Consider the following 21,255-nt stretch of genomic DNA (forward strand, 5'->3'; position numbering starts at 1 on the left):
GCAGGAGAGAATAGGACCACTGGTGATAGGGAGCCCAGGGTTGAGAAGGGAGAGTGTTGACACGTCATGGGGTTGTTAACCAATGTCATAGAACAATGTGTGTACTAACTCTTTGATGAGAAACTAGTTTATTCTGTAAACCTTCATCTAAAGTACGATAAAAAAAAAAAGTATATCAAAGTATTAAAAGGGTTAGCTAGGTTGTGCTCAATTTTAAAGTTTTCCGTTCGAAGTTTTTTTTTAAGTCTTTGGTGTTCGTTGTTCATACTCGGTTGCTAGCAAATAGTGGTAGGCAACAGAATAATTAAACAACGAGCAAGTTAAAGTCAAGGGCAAACGTTAGAAACTGCTGATAAGCTTAGCTCTATTATTTGGTTTTTTGTAGACATAGTTGTGAAGTAATGAATTTTAATGTAAATATATATAGTACATAACATAGCCTTATTTTCTGCTAATAAAATTGCTTATGGTTCAATATTTCAGGGTGTTACACAGCCTGCCATGACTTCCAGATGCTTTGATTCCAGTCAAAATAAGTTGTTACTAACAACCTTATGAGATATAATCCAAATTTACCCATTGTGATGGTTAATGTATGTGTCAACGTGGCTAGGCTGTGATTCTGTCGTTTGACAGACATTATGTAATCACCTCCAATTCTGTGATCTGATGTGAGCAGCCAGTCAGTTGGAAGGAATGTTTTCTTGGCCGTGTGGCCTGCATCCTGTATATGAACAGATGTTCTGGCAAAGCTGGCTCTCTCACTCAACCCTGCAATCCTCTTGACGTCTGACCTCTGGTCCTTGAGACTTAAGCCACCAGAGGTCTGTAGCCCGTCACCTGACATGCAGATTTTGGATTTGCCAACCCCTGCAACCTCATGAGCCAGCAGAGGCCTCCAGCCTGTTGTCTGACCTGCAGGTTTTGGGTTCGTCAACCCCCGCAACCACGTGAGCCAGCAAAGTTCTAGCCTGTCAACTGACCCACAGATTTGGGACTTGCCAGCCCCCACAATTGCATGAGCCATTTATTCACAATTGCGTGACCCATTTTCTCTCTGTCTCTCTATATATCTATATATGCTTCATTGGTTTTGCTTTTCTTGAGAACACATACTAAGATGCCTATTTAAAGTGCACAATTCAATTGTTTTTAGTAGATTCACAGAGTTGTGCAACCATCACTACAATTCAATCCTGTATAAATTTGAGACCCACTGGTGGGGAACCATTGATAGTTTAATGCAGGGCAGTGCTGTGTATAGGCTGGTATGCTACAAAGATTCCTCTTGGTAAGGTATGGGGGATAAATCAGAGGAAGAGATCAATTAAGCTATTTGCAGTGCAATGGATAGCTTTTATATGGCCTTTCTTGCCATGGCTTTGTAACTTCTACCAAATGATTGGGTGGGACTATGCAAATAAAGTGCTTGTGGTCCACCAGGGGGATTGGATGGTTTGCTAATAATGCAAATAAGGTGCATGACACCTTTGTGGGGATGGGGACATGCAGATAAGTTGTGTGGAATCCTAATGAGGGGATTGGTCAGTTTTGCTATCTCACTAGGCTTAAAATGAGCTATCCTACAGGCAAAAAGAGGGGACCTTACTACCTTCAAATAAAGAAGGGCCAAGAGTGGATCACGTCCTTTGAACCCAGGGTCCATGCGATGAGAACAGCCTAGACCCAGGAGACAGAAAGCAAGAGCTGTAGCACCAGAGACGGCATGAGATGGCAAGAAGCAGTGGCAGATGGCAGCAGCACCAGAGGACTGGTGCAAGATGGTGTGGTGGGTTTCCTGGCCCACAGAGGGAGGCAGCTACAGTGGGTGCACTGATCCATGGCAAGAGAGAGCTGAGAATCTTTGGGCAGGATGCTTTTTGGTGGATCGGTGTGTCTTCAGGCACTTTGGGCTGAGGCTTCCTGGAGGAGTGGGGTGCCTCCAGGCATGTATCAGCAAAGCTGAAGAGCTCTCTAACACTTGCTTGAGCAAGGCAGAGGCCAGAGGGCTGAGGGGCAGAGGGGCTGGGAGAAACAGGCCTTCCTGCGGGTGCGGCTGAGAAGCTGTCCTGACTGAACAATTGTATCCTGAGTCATTCTTGATCCTGAATTGTAACCTGTTACTTCTCTAATAAACCCCATAATTGTGAGTAAGATCTGTGAGTTCTGTGTGGCCATTGCAACAAAGTTTCAAACCCAATACAGAAGTAAAGAGCTGTGGTAGGGACAGCGGGCATCAGAACTGGTAAAAAGATTGTAGGTGGAGGTATCTTTGACCTCTGCCTCATAAGGATCAGCCTTGGGATGATGATCTTGATTCTCTCTCCTCACCCTTGTGAAATTAGGGGAAGTTAGATGCCCCCATGCCATTTTTACACTATTGTAGTATCTCACTGTCATATTTGAAATGTTAAGAATGTTACTAAATTAGCTGAATAAGGTAGATAAGATTCGGCATCTACACTGAAGAAAGAAAATTTTAGTTTTGGAGGGGTTGATTTTGATGATAAGAGCTAGGTAAGACCCAAAATCATAACTCCATTTCCTTTCAGCTCTAAAATGCCCTGGTTCCGAGACTCAATCACTTCATTACTGTAATGAGCATCTAGGTTCATGGTGGCACTGAATCTAAGATTACAAATTCAATCCCTGTACAGGCTGCTTAGCGTAGCTGTGCTGGTGTGTGTGCTCATGTTTGTAAGTGAAAGTTGAGATCAAAACAAATGATTTCAAATGTGTAATGAAAGGTAGGAGAGCGTAGTGCTTAAGCTCATGGGCAATGAAGCTAGGCTGCCTAGGTTCCAGTTCTGGCTTGAAAAAGTTTTTTAATGTCTTAGTTTTCTTATTTGTAAGATGGTTAGAATAATAGTAACACGAGTATAAAATTTTTTTTTTTTTTGAGAGGATCAAATGACTTAATACATAATTCTTAGAAAATGCGTGGTATACCAACCAGTTGCTGTAGAGTTGATTCTGACTCAGGGCAACTCTGTGTGAGAGTAGACCCGTGCTCAGTAGGGTTTTCAACAGCTGACATTTCAGAAGTAGATCACCAGGTCTTTTTTCCGAGGTACCTCTGGGTGGAGCTGAACCTCCAGCCTTTCAGTTAGCAGCCCAGTGTGTTAACCATTACAACACCTAGGGACTGGTACACAGTAAATTGTTAATAAATGTTAGCATTTGGAATTGACTCTGTGGCAACTGTTTTTTTTTTTTTTAATTATTTTTTAAACACCACTCAAAACACACAGTTCACATTAAATCATCCATATAGAAGACAAAGAAATTCTCTAGTTGATTAAAAAGCTATTATCAGAACTAAATTTACTAATAAAACCAAACATTTCCCCTCATGCTTCTACAAAAAAATATGCTTGGGTTTCTCATTTCAAATGAAAAAAGCTCTTCAACTCTCTCCTTTCTGTAACAATCATTAGCTATTACGATATGTCATTAAACACAATTATGTCTAATTGAAGGCACATAAACTAACACTGTCAAATTAGTAGCTCTGGTGTGGCCTGGAACTGAAACTCAGGCAGAGCTCTGTGAAGGCGAGGCTTATAGGGTAGGGTGTGTGTAAAGTCACTACCACTCTTGAAATTTGGAAAATCTGAAGTCAACCATACAGTAAGTCTAGTCAAAATTCCATTCATTTGGCCAACATGAAATTTCACTGAGTTTATTGACCTATGGAACTAGTCTGCCTCTTTGGTATAAACATAGTTCCTCTTGATTCGTAGTTACCAAACTTAATTCCTCTTTTCTACTTTTAGGACTTCCGTTTAAAAAAAAAAGAGAAAGAGGCATTACGATACATAAATTATTCCTCAATTACAAAAGGAAATGATAAAACACATAAACAGATTTTTTTCTATTGCCAGTTGGGGGCAAAGCCGGTACTCTTGTTTTGGGAGTGTCTAATTACTCTGTCTCCCACATATCTGTCAGTTTGTCATATTATGGGGGCTTTTGTGTTGCTATGATCCTGGAAGCTATGCCATGGTGGACAGGTTTCAGCAGAGCTTCCAGACTAAGACAGACTATGAAGGACCTGGCAGTTGACTTCTAAAAAGAATTAGCCAGTGAAAACCTCATGGATAGAAGCAGAACATTGTCTGATATAGTGTGGGAAAATGAGCTCCTCAGGTTGGAAAGCACTCAAAAAACAACTGGGGAAGATCTGCCTCCTCAGAGTAGAGCCAACCTAATGGATGGAGTCAAGGTTTTGAGATCTTCATTTGCTGATGTGGCACAACTCAAAATGAGAAGAAACTGCTGAAAACATCCATTAATAATCGGAAAGTGATATGTACAAAGTATGAACCTAGGAAAATTGGAAATTGTCAAAAATGAAATGGAATGCATAAACATCGATATCCTAGTTAGTGAGGTGAAATGGACTGGTACTGGCAATTTTGAATGGGACAATCATGTGGCATACTATTCCAGGAATGACAACTTGAAGAGGAATGGCATTGAATTCATCCTCAAAAAGAACATTTCGAGATCTATCCTAAAGTACAAGCCTGTCCGTAGTAAGATAGTATCCATACATCTACAATTTATGCACTAACCACTAAGGCCAAAGATGAAGAAATTGAAGATTTTTACCAACTTCTGCAGTCTGAAGTTGATCAAACATGCGATTAGGTTGCATTGATAATTACCAGAATTCAAAAGTTGTAAACAAAGAAGAAAGATTGATAGTTGGGAAATATGGCCTTGGTGATAGAAACGATGCTGGAGATCACATGATAGAATTTTGTAAGACCAATGACTTCTTCATTGCAAATACCTTCTTTCACCAACATAAACGGCGACTATACACATGGTCCTTGCCAGATGGAATACACAGGAATCAAATTGACTACATCTGTGGAAAGAGGTGATGCAAAAGCTCAATATCATCACTCAGAACAAGGCCAGGGGTCGATTGTGGAATAGACCATCAGCTGTTCATATGCAAGTTCAAGATGAAGCTGAAGAAAATTATAAGAAATTCATGAGAGCCAAAGTATGACCTTAAGTGTATTCCACCTGAATTGAGTGACCATCTCAAGAATAGATTTGACATGTTGAACACTAATGACTGAAGACCAGAGGAGTTGTGGAATGACATCAAGGACATCATACATGAAGAAAGCCAGAGGTCACTAAAAAACAGGAAAGAAAGAAAATACCAAAAAGGATGTCAGAAGAGACTCTGAAACTTGCTCTTGAACATCTTGAACAAAATTCTAAATCACTAAAAAAGACCATACTTACTGGCCTGACAGAGACTGGAGAAACCCCAAGAGTATGGCCCCTGGACACCCTTTTAGCTCTGTAATGAGTCATTCCTGAGGTTTATACTTCATCCAAAGATTAGACAGGCCTATGTTTGGTTTTGGTTTGCAAAACAAAACGAGACTAAAGAGGCACACCAGCCTCGGGGCAAGGACTAGAAGGCAGGAGGGGACAGGAAAGCTGGTAATAGGGAGCCCAAGGTTGAGAGGGGAGAGTGTTGATATGTTGTGGTGTCGTTAAGCAACATCGTAAAACAATATATGTTCTGAGTATTTAATGTGAACCTAGTTTGTTTTGTAAACCTTCATCTAAAGTACAAAAAAAAAAAAAGTGAAGAAGACTTAAAGCACTTACTGATGAAGATCAAAGACCACAGCTTTCAGTATGGATTACACTTCAATATAAAGAAAACAAATATCCTCACAACTGGACCAATAAGCAACATTGTGATAAACTGAGAAAAATTTGAAGTTGTCAAGTACTTCATTTTACTTAGGTCCACAATCCACACCCATGGAAGCAACAGTCAAGAAATCAAACAATCTATTGCATTGGGCAAATCTGCTGCAAAAGACCTCTTTCAAGTGTTAAAAAGCAAAGATATCACCTTGATGACTAAGGTGCACCTGACCCAAGCCATGGTGTTTTCAATCGCCTGATATGCATGTGAAAGCTGGATAACGAGAATAAGGAAGATTGAAGAGGAGTTGATGCCTTTGAATTATGGTGTTGGGGAAGAATATTGAATATACCGTGGACTGCGAAAAGAACGAGAAATTAACACAGTGGCTCCAACAGTGGGCTCAGTCGTAACAACAATTGTGAAGGTGGCGCAGGACCAGGCAGTGTTTGTTTCTGTTGTGCATAGGGTTGCTATGAGTCAGAACCGACTTGACAGCGCTTAACAACAATTATTCTGTGCACTCTATTTCTTTCTTTGAGAAGTGTGAACACTCCCAAATCAAGGAACTATTAACAGGTATGTATTTCTGTACCATCACTCATTCTAAAATCATAGTCGTTCATCTTACAGGACTTGAAGTTTTTTGCTGTTATATATGAGCCCCTATATACATAAAATTAGCTTTTTAGTGAACGCCTATCCTTTGGCGTCAATAAAAGAAGTACTACGGACACATGAACTCAGTGAATCAAATGACTTACCACAGTCCCACCATGGGTTTCATTGCCTAAGAGACTGGACCCACCAAGGCAGGGCTAGGACAAGGACTTAATTCTATGATCCTGGAATTGGGTCCTGAGCTAGTCCCCTTTCCTTAATAGAGTGAGGAATTTTCAAGACTTGCTAAATCACATAAGGGTGTCCCAGTCAGAGTTTTTGGAGTCTCTGATTAAAATTGACCTTAAAAATGAGCCAATGGATATACATTTAACTTATAACAATAATAGCTTTGCCTAAACCCATGGCCCAGGAAGAATCACATTGATTTTTTCTTTCTTTCTTTTTTTTAAAATTTATTTTGTTGGTGTTGTTGAGAATATACACAGCAAAACATACACCAATTCAACAGTTTCTACATGTGCAATTCGGTGACATGGATTACCTTCTCTGAGTTATGCAACTAACCTCATCCTCCTGAGCTGTTCTTCCACCATTAACATAAACTCACTGCCCCCTAAAGTTCCTATCTAATCTTTTGAATTGCTGTTGTCACTTTGATCCCATATAGATAGTTCTTACAAGAGCATGATATTCAAAGCAGATATTTTTTACTGCTGAAGCTAAACTTTTGCTTGGTTGTAGTAAGATTTCAGGGGATATTTTTAGTTTAAGAGATTATCTCAGGGCAATAATTTCAGAAATTAATTCAGCCCTCATGGCTCCAAAAAGTCTGCAGTCTATGAAAATTTGAAATTCTATTCTGCATTTTCCCTCTTTCGATCAGGGTTTTTCTATAGAGTTTTTTATCAAAATATTCAGAAACTGTAGCCATGCACCATCCAGTTCTTCTTGTCTCGTGACAAAGGAGGCAGTTGTTCATGGAGGCAATTAGCCACACATTCCTTTTCCTCCTCCTATTTCTGACTCTCCTGTTGCTTCAGGTGATTATGCCTTGGATGGCTGCTTGCAAGCTTTTAAGACCCCAGGAGCTATGCAACAGACTAGGAGGTAGAACAGAAGCAATAAATACACTGTTAGGCCAATTAACTGGGACATTCCATGAAACCATGACCCTAACCCTTCAAGCCAAGGAACAAAATCCCATGATGTCTTTGGTTGTCCATAAGTAGCCTCAGCAACTACTCTTTTTTTTGTCGTTGTTGTAAATATATCTATCACACAACATTTGCCAATTCAGCTTTTTACAGGTGTACAACTTATTGACAGCACTTAAAATAATTGGTTGTACAAACTTACCCTTAATCGATGTGTTTTTTTTCCATCACTATTAACGCCCCTTTCCTGACACCCCAACCCCTAGTAACCACTAATAAACTTTGTTTTTTATACATTTGCCTTTACCTGTCTTTTTATGCAAGTGCGGTCATACAATGTTTGTCCTTTTGTGATTGACTTATTTTACTCAGCATAATGTATTCAAGCTCCACCCATATTGTAGCATGTATCAAGACTTCATTTCTTCTACTGGCTGAATAGTATTCCACTGTATGTATGCACTATGTTTTGTTTATGCATTCATCTGTTGATGGGCAATTAGGTTGTTTCGACTTTTCGGCTATTGTGAATAGTGCTGCAATGAACATTGGTGTTCAAGTCTCTGTTTAAGTCTGATTTTTCTTTCTTAAAAAGGCTATAATATATCCACCCTTACAAGAATAGTCATATCTTTACAGTGTTTAGATATTAACTTGGTATCAAGACCTTTATTTTCCACCCAGTTTGAGAATTTCCTCCCTAGTTGGTTATATGCCAAATATGAAATCTCCACGGGTCTCAATTTGTCAGGAAAGCAAAGGAGAAGACAGAGAAAAACATACCAATAGCATGCATTGTGCCTCAGATCTTTGGAGTGGTCAGTGTGGAAATATAAATTAATTGCTAATGGGCATCATCAAATGAAGGGGAAGAAAAAAAGAACAGAAGGCAGATTTTGCTTTATCTTGAGGCCAAATCCTCTCACAATAGGGATTTTAACGCTAAACTCCTAAGCAGCATATGAACTAAGTATAGTTTCATAGAAACATATAATTGACCTACCTACAGAGCCATCTTTCAATGCATTGTGGAAAGATCACAAAATATTATCCTGGATTATTTGAGCAAAATCTTTGATTTCTGTGATAAAACCTTGAGGAAGCTGAGCCCTAGAATAACTTGTCAGATTTGGGCTATACACAATTTTTTCAGGAGCAATGTATCCAATGTGAATGATCGTTCCCAGGCATTTCCTCTCCTGATCTTTGTTTTTACTGGCCAAACTGGAGTTCAATCAGGAACTGACACAGAGATTGAAACTCAAGTCTACTTGTTACTTAGAATTTGAGGATTATTTGAGGTTTTCAGTCTTCCATATTATTGATATTCTACTTGCCCCCATTGTATTATATTTCATCATATTTATTTAAAATGTCTCCCAGATCCTTAGGAAAAGGAAAGCACCTATATGAGGTGACTGACTCAGTGACCACTAAAATCCCCAATCCTGTGAACAGTCTGGGTTCTTTGAAAAGAAAAAAGAATTAATTGTCCAGACTCAGGGCAAAGACAAACACCTGTAGGCAGAAGTCGTATTAGGTGATGCTTGACTATAGTCCTGTCTCTCTTATATGTGTGTCATCTTACACCTTCTTGTGGTCTCTTGAGTCCAGGTGTTTTCCTGCGAAAAGCTTCCTTAAAACCACCTGGAAAAGCACAGAGGCAGAACAGGTGGTGTACTATCTATCACCTGGCAGTCCCAGCATTGTGGGCATAGGACGGGCTGTTATTCTGCCATGGCTATGTTTTCTCTGTTGTTTTGGTACACATCTGACTCAAATTCAGTTGTGGAGGCCTTTGTGCAGTATTTTCTTAGGTTCAAAATCCTTTATCGCTTTATTAATTTTCTGAGTTGAAAAAAGAAAATCCATGTCTCTTAGAAACTTAAAGCTGCAGCATAGAAACAATGGCTTATGACAGAAAATGGCTTTGAAGTAATGGACTGTTGGTGCTCCTAAAAGGATAAAGTTTATATGGGGAGGAATAAATCAGTGTTTCATAATGGGAAGGTATCACAATAAATACTGCCGTTATCTGGTAAGGCTTAGAAATGGATTTATAATTTATTCTAGTTGATACAGATTTCTCATATATACTTCACATGATTAACAGTTTCAAGGAAATCAAACTACAATTAAACATACTGAGCACTAAAACTAAACAGAAAGTGATTTCATCTTATATGCTTTCTGCTTATTATTATGAGTATCGATTATCATTGCATTTTAGATGTACAAAACTATCAGTTTGTAAGAGGGTGTCTTACGTATTTTTTATATTGTAAAGATTTAAAAATTATATAAGTAATATATGTTTATTGCAAAAAACAGATAACACAGAGATCAAGAAAAATAGAAAAACAAAAAACCAAACCCATTGCCGTCAAGTCAATTCTGGCTCATAGCGATGCAACCCTACAGGACAGAGTAGAACTGCCCCCGCAGGGTTTCTAAGGAGCGGCTGGTAAAGTCAAACTGCCCTTAACCACTGCGCCACCAGGGCTCCAAGAAAACAAAACTGCCCCTTAATTTCACTACTTCAAACTAAGCATTGATGATATTTTGGTGTGTATCCTTCCAGACCACATAACAAAAACAAAACCATACCATACACAGTAATTTCCAATGTATTTTATTGTTTAATATAGCATTGACATTTTCCCACTTGAATTGAGTATAATTTATTATGCTTAAGATAAAGAAAAGTTTAGGTCTTCAGACAGCTGAAAGTAGGGCAGTTCAGAATTCATTTGTAGAGCAGACTTTCACTTCCATGCCACTCTCCTTCTCTACCATCTAGGGACTGTATCCTAAATGTGTTAAATTCTTTTTTAAATTATTTTTAGAATAGTTTTTGTGTTTCGTTGACTTGAACGGGGGCAGATTACCTAGCAGGTAAGATAAGGACGGGTTTACTTGTGCTTACTTACTGATCTGTAGTGAACAATTTCACACGGGCTTCACTTTGATGTGGTACAGTTTGAAACCCATGTGAAATTGTTCACTATGGATTAGTAAGTAAGCACAAGTCAACCTGTGTTTACCTTGCTTACTGAATAATCTGTCCCTGTCGGGACTGTAAATTAGAAAAGAGGCTGTGATTCTGTAGGAAGGTGCTGTGGGGTTGAGAAAGAGACAAAAGCAGAATCTTCGATGTGGTGAAAAAATGTGAAATTGTTTATTACAGATGATCTGCGAAGCAAGATAAGCACCGTGCTTACCTGGCCTATTGGATAATCCGCCCGTGGACTTGGAGGAATAATTTCTTTTGTTTTTAACTGCTTTGCTCAGCGTCTGGGTGCATGGCTTCACAGGCAGGAGGCCCCTCCTCCAGGAAGCTGGTTGCCTGCTCCCACCCACAGCAGGAAGGCCAGAGGTGAACTCCCAGCTGTGACCACCCATCTCTCACCTGTGGTCTTTCTGTTTGCTTGTAGTTGACTGGCGACATAGAGACAGGTGTGGGCCAGATGTGATTCCTGGACATTTGCTATGCCTGATTACAACTTAAGGCAGGCTGTTACCTACCAGTATCATTGTTCTAGATTTATTTTTCCTGACAGCTATGGAGAACATTTTAGAATTACTTTATCATTCAACGTAAGAATGGTAAAGGGTATAGACATTGAAAACATTTTTTCTGATCATGCATTACCTGAAGATGAAGATTGCTGCTAGCTTTATTTTTTAATAATAGACTTTTTAAAATAATTCAAACATCCTCACAGAATGTATAACCTAATGAACAATACGTTCTAATCATTTCCAATTCCATAAGTTCCCTTTTAACTTTAGGTTGTGTAATTCTAATCAGCATGCATATATTATTTTACTTTCTATTTACATTAACAATATAGTCTATGTATGAAAACAATGCTTCTAGTACACAGGTTTAATAGCCAGAGGTATTAATGTATAATTGTTTAGCTACTCCCTTACTGTTTGACATGAGTCCATTCTCACTATTACAAATAGAACTGATATGAAGAAAGAGTAACTTTACAGTAAAAAAAAAATTTACAAATACTACGTCAGCCAGGTAATCACAGTGAACATCAACAGTGATGTCATGGTAATAGTATGTATCCTTGATACAGTGTGATGAGAATGGCACTTTACCACCGTGGTCTTTCTACAAAAACCCATAACCCCATACTAATCATGAGGAAAACATCAGACAAATTCCAGTAGAGGGGCATCCTACAATATTACTGACCATTATTGCCTAAAACTGCAAGGTCACCAGAAACAAGGAAAAGTCTAAGAAATTGTCACAGCCAAGAGGAGCCTAAGGAGACATGACAACTAAATGTAATGAGGTGTCCTGGATGAGATCCTGGGACAGAAAAAGGAGATATATATATACCTGGATGAGACCCTGGGACAGAAAAAGGACATTAGGTAAAAATTAAGGAAACCTGAATAGATTTTATTTAATAATAATATATCAGTACTGGTTCATTAGTTATAACAAATGTACCACACTAAGGTTTGTTGTTAGCTGGCCCGGAGTTGTCTCCGACTCACAGAGACCTCATGTATAACATTGAAAAACATTTCCGGCTCCTGCGCCATCCTCTTGATCTTCGGTATGTTGAGCCCATTGTTGCAGCTATTGTGTTCATCCACCTCATTGAGGGTTTCCCTTGTTTTCACTGACCCTCTACTTTACCAAACATGATGTCCTTTTCTAGGGGTTGGTCTTTCCTGATGATGTGTCCAAAGTAAGCAAGATGAAGTCTTGATGTTAATACTCAGGGAAACTCTGTGTAGGGGGAGGGGAGTAATATATGGCAACTTTATCTACTATCTAGGAGCCCTGGTGGAGCAGTGGTTAAAGCAATCGACTGCTAACTGTAAGATCGCTGGGATGAAACCACCAGCGGTTCCATGGGAGAAAGATGTGGCAGTCTGCTTCCACAGAGATTTACAGCCTTGGAAACCCTACGGTGTCACTGTGAGTTGGAATTGACTCTACACAGTGGGTTTGTTTTTTGGTTTTCTACCTTCTATCTGTTCAGTTTTTCTGTAAATCTAAAACTGTTCTAAAAAATAAAGTCTATTAATAAAAAAAGGAGGGAGAATATGGAGTAAAGATGGTAAAATGGTAACATTTGAGGAATATGAGAGGAGAGTAAGCAGGAGTTCTTTCTACAGTTCTTGCAACTTTTCTCTTACTCTGAAATTCAAAAAAAAATGTAATTGATTATCCCTTTCTTGAATTACATCTAATCTAAATGCCTGCCAATAGCTAATTCTTCAATGTCATAAGGGATATTATCATTATTATTTAGTCCCAGCCTACTGACACTGCAAATGAAATGTTACTAGGCGGAAGCCAGGCTCCAGGACAGAGTGGGAGGGCACTGGCCAACGGGAGTCACAGGCTGGCTGTTTCTCAGCCAGGAAAGTAAAGTTGCAAGCACCATCCCTGGGTGGCACTCACGGTTTGTGTTCAACTACTAACCAAAAGGTAGGCATTTCGAGCCCACCCAGCGGCACCACAGAAGAAAGGCCTGGTGTGGTACAGTGAATTACTTTTGTGTGTGTGTGTACATTTTTTATTGAGATTATACACAGCAAAACATACACCAATTCAACAGTTTCTACAGGCACAATTTGATGACATTCTTTGAGTTGTACAACCATTCTCACTCTCCTTTTCTGAGTCAGTGAATTATTTTATATGACCCTTCTAGCCATAGTCTTGTAACTCCCACAAAATGATTGAATGGGACTCTGCATATAAGGTAGCTGTGGCCCACAAAGGGGATTGGACAGTTTTGTTAATGCAAATAAGGTGCATGGAACACTTGTAGGGGATTGGTTAGTTTTGCTGTAATGCTAGGCTCAAAGGGAGCCAATCCCAGAGGTTGGAGGGGGACCTCACTACCATCAAGAAGAAGAGCCAGTTGCAGAGTGCATCCTTTGGCCCCGGAGACCTTGTGCTGAGAACCGCCTAAACCCAGGAGACAGAGAGAGCTGTAACACTGAAGATGGCATGAGACAGCAGTGACTTGCCAACTCATAGAGTGAGAAAGCTGAGTGCTGTTGGGCAGGAGGCTTCCCTGGCAGAATAGGGTGCCTCTAGGCACTTACTGGTGGAACTAAAGAGCTTTGTAACACTTGCCCAAGCATGGTAGAGGCCAGGCTGAGGGCCGGAAGCGAGGCCTGCCCGTAGGCATGGCAGAGAAGTTTTCCTGATCAAAGAGCTGTATCCTGTATCCTGGGTTGTTCCTGTTACTTCCAAGTTGATTCTGATCCTGAATTGTAACCTGTTACTTCCATAATAAACCCCATAATTGTGAGTGTGGTCTGTGAGTTCTGTGCAGCCATTGCAATGAATTATTGAACTCAGCAAGAGGTACAGAGTGTCATGGGAGGGACAGCTGGTGTCAGAATTGGTAAAAAAAAGATTGGAGTATAGAGGTATTTCTGACCTCCACTTCATAGGAATCAGCTTTGGGCTGATGTTGGTGGTGATCTTTCTCCTCCCTTGTGAACTTAGAGGAGTTCTGATGCCATGCCATTTTATACCTGGTGACCTGCTTCTATAAAGATTACCACAAAGAAAACCCTATGGAGCCCAGTTCTATTCTGTAACACATGGGATTGCCATGAGTCCAAATCAACTCAATAGCAATAGGTTTGTTTGTTTACCATCTAAGAGGTATATCCCAGTAGTTTTAAAAGGCTGGCTTGAGCCCCTATCCCTTCTGCTGACACATTTCCAAGGGTTTCACCTTCCCAATATTCTGTCATCCAAGTCCTCTTTCCCTATCCATTCCCTCTCTGCACCATTTTCACAGAGGTACCTTCTGAGCAAGTTCCCTGGGTGTCAGAAATGGTTTGTACTCTCTGGATGGGGAAGGAGTGATTATGTATGCTGGTATTAACTCCTTAGCCCTTGGTTAAAAAAAAAAAAACAGTTAAATTATACATACATACAGTATAACAACAGCAAAAGCACAAAAGTTAAGGGCAGGTTTGTTGAAGTAAGTTTTTTCTTACTGTGTGAATCTTGACATGTCATTGTGTCTTAATTAGAGGTCATATTGAGAAGGAGAACTCAGGGCTGGCTACACATGGAAAGAAACTCTTTTTAGAATTACATGAATGTTTGCAGCATAGAGTTCCTTTTAAAAATTCCTCAAGGGGTTGGATATGTATCTGGCAAGCACTGGGATTTTGATGACATGGGATGTATGGGGACCCCACTTTCTCACCTTGGGAGCGAAATCTGGGAGAGTAATCCCTGCCAGACAGTGAGACTCTCACTGCAATAGCTAAGCCTTAAGATGATAAAATTACTTTGAAGTGTGGATGAGATGGTATCATATCTTATCCAAAGTCCGTGTGCAAACAGTGACTCAATGGCAGAGCTACTTGGAGTTAGGAAAAGAAGTTTAAAATAGTTCTTTAGCTGACGGACGGGTCTATCGAAGAGGCCAGTTTAAAATGATAAAAGTGACTGCTCACCTCTTGTATTATTGTATAAGTGACAAGACACTTGCAAGACATTCTTTCCAATGTAACAACAGCAACAACAAAAAAGCCCATTGTCGTTGAGTAGATTCTGGCTCATAGCAACCGTATAGGACAGAGTAGAGCTGCCCGATAGGGTTTCCAAAGGAGCATCTGGTGGATTCAAACTGCTGACCTTTTGGTTAACAGCCAAACTCCTGCCCACTATGCCACCAGGGTTTCTTTCCAAGGTAAAGCACAGGCGTTTCTTTCTGTCTTCTAAAACCCAGTTGCTATGGAGTCACCTCTGACTCATGGAGACCCCATGTGTGTCAGGGTAGAATTGTGCTCCACAGGTTTTCAAGAACTGATTTTTCAGAAGTAGATCACCAGGTCTTTCTTCCGAGGAGCTCTGCGTAGACTTGATCTCCAGTCTTTAAGTCAGGAGCTGAGCCCCTAAACGATTTGCACCACCCAGGTATTCCATAACTTTCTAAGGGCAGGTTAAACTAACGGGAGGTGCTCTGTAAAACTCCCAACTCGGGGTAGCTGGAGCCAGCTGTGCTGTGTTGTTGTTGTTGTTGTTAGGTGCTGTCAAGTTGGTTCCAACTCATAGCCACCCTATGTACAACAGAACAAAACACCGCCCAGTCCTGCACCATCCTCCCCATCGTTGCTATATTTGAGCCCATTGTTGCAGCTACTGTGTCAATCCATCTTCTTGAGGGTCTTCCCCTTTTCTGGTGACCAAGCATGATGTCCTTCTCCATGGATTAGTCACCCCTGAAAACATGTCCAAGGTACATGAGACAAAGTCTCCCCATCCTTAGTTCCAATGGCTGTACTTCTTCCAAGACAGATTTGTTCATTCTTCTGGCAGTCCATGGTATATTCAATATTCTTTACAATACTATAATTCAAATGCTGTGCTGTAGGTTGTTGAATTTCACAGAATTTATCTTCCATAGCAGAGGTCACTACAGTTAGCCAATTATGAACTAGAGACGGGTCAAGACTTTGGAAGATGACGAAAAGCATGTCCCCTCACCTGTGGTCAATCTATGGCCTGCCCATCCATATCATTCCTTTGCTTGTTAGATAAAAACGGCGGATGCATAAACTCCACCCGCATGTACTGAATCCAAATCTCTGGGTAGGGACCAAAGAATCTCATTTAATCTTAAGGTTCTGGTAATTATTATGCTCATTAAAGTTTAAGGACTTCTGCTCTACATTCCCAGTCATTGTAAAATTCCCAGTCTCTGGAAAATTTTAGATAAGATTGCCAGTATTCTGTTGAGTCTTACAGTTAATGTATTGAGTTAATTCGGGCCAAGCATTTTATGAACTGGCTGTTACCCTCCAGCATCTCATAAAGTGTTTTGAATCTGTATCCTTGTACTCTCAAAGTGAAATTCCTAAACAAAAACGTCATCAGAGACTTCTATTTTAGTCATATGGGCTTTAAAAAGTTTTCATGTTATTTGCATCAATGTTTATTATACTATTTTTAAATTATAAAAATAATAAAATCACATTTAAAATTTTAAAGATGGAAAAAAGGGGGAAAATCATGCATTGTCCTACCACACAACCCATACCATTTTGGCATATTTTTATCATGGAATTGTTTGTTTTTTCCTTTTTAAATAGCTGGAGCCACAATATATTACAATTTTGTATCCTACTCTTTGTTCTAGATTTATCTTGATCATTATTTTAATGTCTGTAGAGTTTATGTAGCCATTTCTCTATTGCCTACTGATGAAGCTTGTTTCCAATTTTTAATTATTTGTAAATAACCCTTTAATCAATATCTTTATGCATAAAACATTTTTCTGTATTTACAAATATTTCCTTAGCATTTTCAGTGCTGGAATTACCTGATCAAAGAGTCAGATGAAGTTGTTTTTTGAAACATCCGTACCAGTAAACGCAATGTCAATCTGGGCATAATAAAAAAAAAATAGGTGGTCCCTAAACTTGATTCTCGAACCCTTAAAAATTCTTCACAATATAGGAAAAGCGAACATCAAAGGATCAAAAAGCAATGGTATGATGAACACAAGGCTGCCACAAGCCAGTTATCCCTGTGGTATCTTTTCTGATATCTCCTGCTTAAAACCCAAAATGTCAGAAGGATTGTGTATGAGGCCCTGCTTTCACATCGGTCACTAAAAAAAAAGTCATGCATATTAGTGATACATTTATATATGTGTGTGTGTATACATATGGACATATGTGTGTGTATAAACAATTAACTATTACTCTTCAGTAACAACTCCAGAAATCAACTTATGTAGACTTGTTAGTGAAAGAATTATGCAAGAGAGGCTTTTGTTGCTTTGGATAGAATATAAGCTGCACCTGTTCAACTTAACAGTTTCTCACTGTATGCTTCCCAGATGCTAAAGGATAAGATAGACATACGCCCTCTTAACATTTGTTTTTTCCCCCAACTTTTGGCTATTGTGAATAGTACTGTTATGAATATTGGTGTATAAGTATGTGTTTGAATACTTGTTTTCAACTCTTTTGGATATATATCCAGGAGCAGAATTGCTAAGTAACCGTATGCTTAACTTTTTTGAGGAACCACAAAACTATTTTCCACAATGGCTGCATGATTTCACAATTTTACTTTACCACCAGCTGTGTATAATAGTGTTCCAATTCCTTCGCATTCTCACCAACACTTGTAATTTTCTGTTTGTGTGTGTGTGTGTTTTAATATAGCTGTTCTAGTGGGTAGGAAGTGATATCTCATTGTGGTTTTGACTTGCATTTCCCTAATGACTAATACTACCACTCATCTGCCAGTTTGTTGCACTGAGGTGGCTTGCATGTTGCTGAGATGCTGGAAGTTATGCCAACAGAGTCACCAATGGTGAACAGGTTTCACTGGAACTTCCAGACTAAGAGAGACTAGGAAGAAGGTCCTGGCAGTCTACTTCTGAAAAAAAATTGGCCAGTGAAAACCTTAAGAATAGCCTACAAGGAAGACCAGTTAATATGACTATTATTCAAATTTACACACCAACCACTAATGCCACAGATGAAGAAATTGAAGTATTTACCAACTTCTGCAGTCATTTCTCACCCTCTACCTTATCAAGCATGATATCCTTCTCCAGGGATTAGTCCCTCCTGATAATATGTCCAAAGTATGTGAGACAAAGTCTCGCCATCACACCTTCTAAGGAGCCCTCTGGCTGTAGTTCTTCTAAGACAGATTTATTCGTTCTTCTGGCAGTCCATGGTATATTCAATATTCTTTGCCAACACCGCAATTCAAAGGTATCAACTCTTCTTTGGTCTTCCTTATTCATTGTCCAACTTTCACTTACAAAAGAGGCTACTGAAAATATCATGGCTTGGGTCAGGCGTACCTTGGTCTCACTGAGAAGACTATAAATCCCTTGATGCCAGAATCTATGTGTCTTTATCATATTTATATATATCTTAAGCGGCAATAATAGATTTGAACATGCTATCCATCATGAGGATGACACAGGACCAAACAGCGTTTCATTCTGTTGTACACATGGTCGCCATAAATCAGAGCCAACTCAACACCATCTGTCTATCAATAGATCTATCTATCCATATCTATCATGCCTAGCACAGGGCTTTGAACTTATAAACCGATTGCCGTAGAGTTAATTCTGACTCATAGTGACCCTATAGGGCAGAGCAGACGCGCTTCATAGGGTTTCCAAGGAGTGGCTTGTGGATTCGTACTGCCAAATTTTGGTTAGCAGCCTGAGCTCACCAGCAGTTCTATTTCTTAGAAACCCTATGGGGCAGTTCTACTCTGTCCTATACAGTCGCTATAAGTTGGAATCGACTCAATGGCAACAGGTTTGGTTTTTTTGGTTTTAGATTGTTCCTTAATTTTAAAATAAAATGATTGTTAGTTATTACTTTCCTTATTTTTTGCTAGGAATTTCATTGTAACAAATATGGATGGGTTTACTCAAAATTAACAATAAACAGGAAAAAAAACTATTTTGATAATGGGCAGAATAGTTTCTCACATAAAGCTTAGGTTAAGAGTTTGTTTTGTGAATCACCATAAAATCATTTAGTGTGTCTTACCTGCAAATGACATGAAAGACTTTTTCTCAGAGATTAATTTAGAGTAAACCAGGCAAGCTATGTATGTGGGAAGATTTTAATCCAATTTTATTTCCAGGGTAAAGACCACCAACATAGTCTGATTCTTTGGTGCTTTTTTCATTTTCACCCAAGCATTCCTAGGGAAAAAGGGACCACAATTACCCACAAGAAAGTTTGTTAAACATATCTTCCCAACCAAATTTTCCTCTTATAGAACCAAAAATCTATTTAATTTACACAACTAGCAGATATATATTTAAAAACTTACCATGTGTGGGTCTCAGTGTGAGCTACGGGGATGTAAGAACACCACACAAGAGCTGTTAATAACTGTCTCCAAAGTCTTATGCCTGTCACCCAGAAAAAAAGGAATCTCATTTTGTGTATCTTCATTAAACAGTAGTTTGTGATGCATAAAAGGTTTCCTTTGTGGTGATGTAGTACAGTTGGAATCTCACAGCTGGAATATCTACTTCTTGGCTCCATCTCTTTTCATTTTTTTAAGTAAAATATTGAGTTATAATCGATTTGTTATAAAATACATCCTTTCAAAGTGTACAATTCACTTCTTTTTAAGTAATTCAGAGAGTAATGCAACCATCATGACTATCTATTTTTAAAACATTTTCATCACCCCAAAAAGAATCTCCACAAGCATTAGCAATCACTCTGCAATCTTCCCTCCCCCTAGCCCCTGGCCACCACTCATCTACTTTCTATATCTATAGATTTGCCTGTTCTAGACATTTCAAATAAATAGAATCATATAATATTTGGCTGTCTTACTTATCTACCACTGCTGTAACAGAAATACCACAAGTGGATGGCTTTAACAAAGAGAAATTTATTCTCTCACAGTTTAGGAGACTAGAAGTTCAAATTCAAGGTGTCAGCTCTAAAGGTAGTCTTTCTCATTCTGTCAGCTCTGGGGGAATGCCCTTGTCATCAATCTTTCCCTGGTCTAGGAACTTCTCAGCTCAGCGACCCTGGGTCCAAAGAACACGCTCAGCTCCTGGCTCTTCTTGCTTGGTGGGTGGTAATGAAATCCCTCTCTCTGTGCTTGCTTCTCTCTCCTTTTATCTCTTGTAAGATAAAAGTTAATGCAGGCCACATCCTGAGGAAACTCCCCTTACATGGGATCAGGGCTTTGACCTGAGTAAGGGTGTTGCATCCAATCCTAATCTTCTCTCTTATAACCTAACTTTGCCCCATTAATAACAGGCAGAGATTAGGATTTATAACACACAGGAAAATTACATCAGATCACAAAATACTGGGAATCACGGCCTAGCCAAGTTAATGCATATTTGGGGGGGACACAATTCAGTCCATGACATTCTACTCTTTGGCCCCCCAAAATTCATGTCCTTGCCACTTGTAAAACACTTTCACCCATCATATCATCCCAAAAGTCTTAAATCAACTCTAAGTTCAAATTCCATCCTGGGGCAAAATTCCTCCTCATCTGTGAAATCTGGAACGCAAGTTGTGTGCTTCTAGATAACTTAGTGGAACAGGTACAAGGTAGACATTTCATTACATATGGGAGAAATTAGAGGGAAAGAAGGGATGACAGGCACCAAGCAAGTCAAAAACCTAGCAGAACAATTTACATTAACTCTGAAAGCTTGAAAATAATCCTCTGTTCTCTGAGACCATCAAGGCAGTTGCCCAGCCCTTCAGACTCTGGGTATTGGCTGTGCTGTCTGGATTCTGGGTTGTAGGCCCCTCAGCCCTGGGCCTCGGTTTTGCCTTCCTGGCTCACTGGAACAGCAACTGATCACTTGGCTTTGGGTGGCACCATTCTCCTAGTCCATCTTTGTGGTGAACCCACCCTATTGACTCCAGCAGGCCCTGTTCTTCTGTCCATTGGGTATGGCAGCTCTTCCCCTCAGCTTTGGGCAGTGGATCCAGCCCCACCCCCTGGAACTTGTGAATGGCAGCCCCACAGTCCAGAACTGAGTTGATGAAGATCTGACTCTTTGAATCCTAGGAGGTAGTGGCCCCACTGTTTGAGACCCAGCAGGCTGTGGCTCCACCATTTGAGATCCCAGAGGTCATGGCCCTAACCTTTGAGCTCAAGGCAGCTCTGCTGCCTGTACTTCTTGTCTCTTCAGCTTGTTTCCTGGTTCCTTGGCCTCTTGGCCCCTCGGGCCCATGGCCCCTTGGGCCAGTCTGGCCTCTGCCCTGCTAAGGCAAGTGTTACAA

This window comes from Loxodonta africana, chromosome 5 (genome assembly GCF_030014295.1).
Source record: "Loxodonta africana isolate mLoxAfr1 chromosome 5, mLoxAfr1.hap2, whole genome shotgun sequence".
Classification (NCBI taxonomy): Eukaryota; Metazoa; Chordata; class Mammalia; order Proboscidea; family Elephantidae; genus Loxodonta; species Loxodonta africana.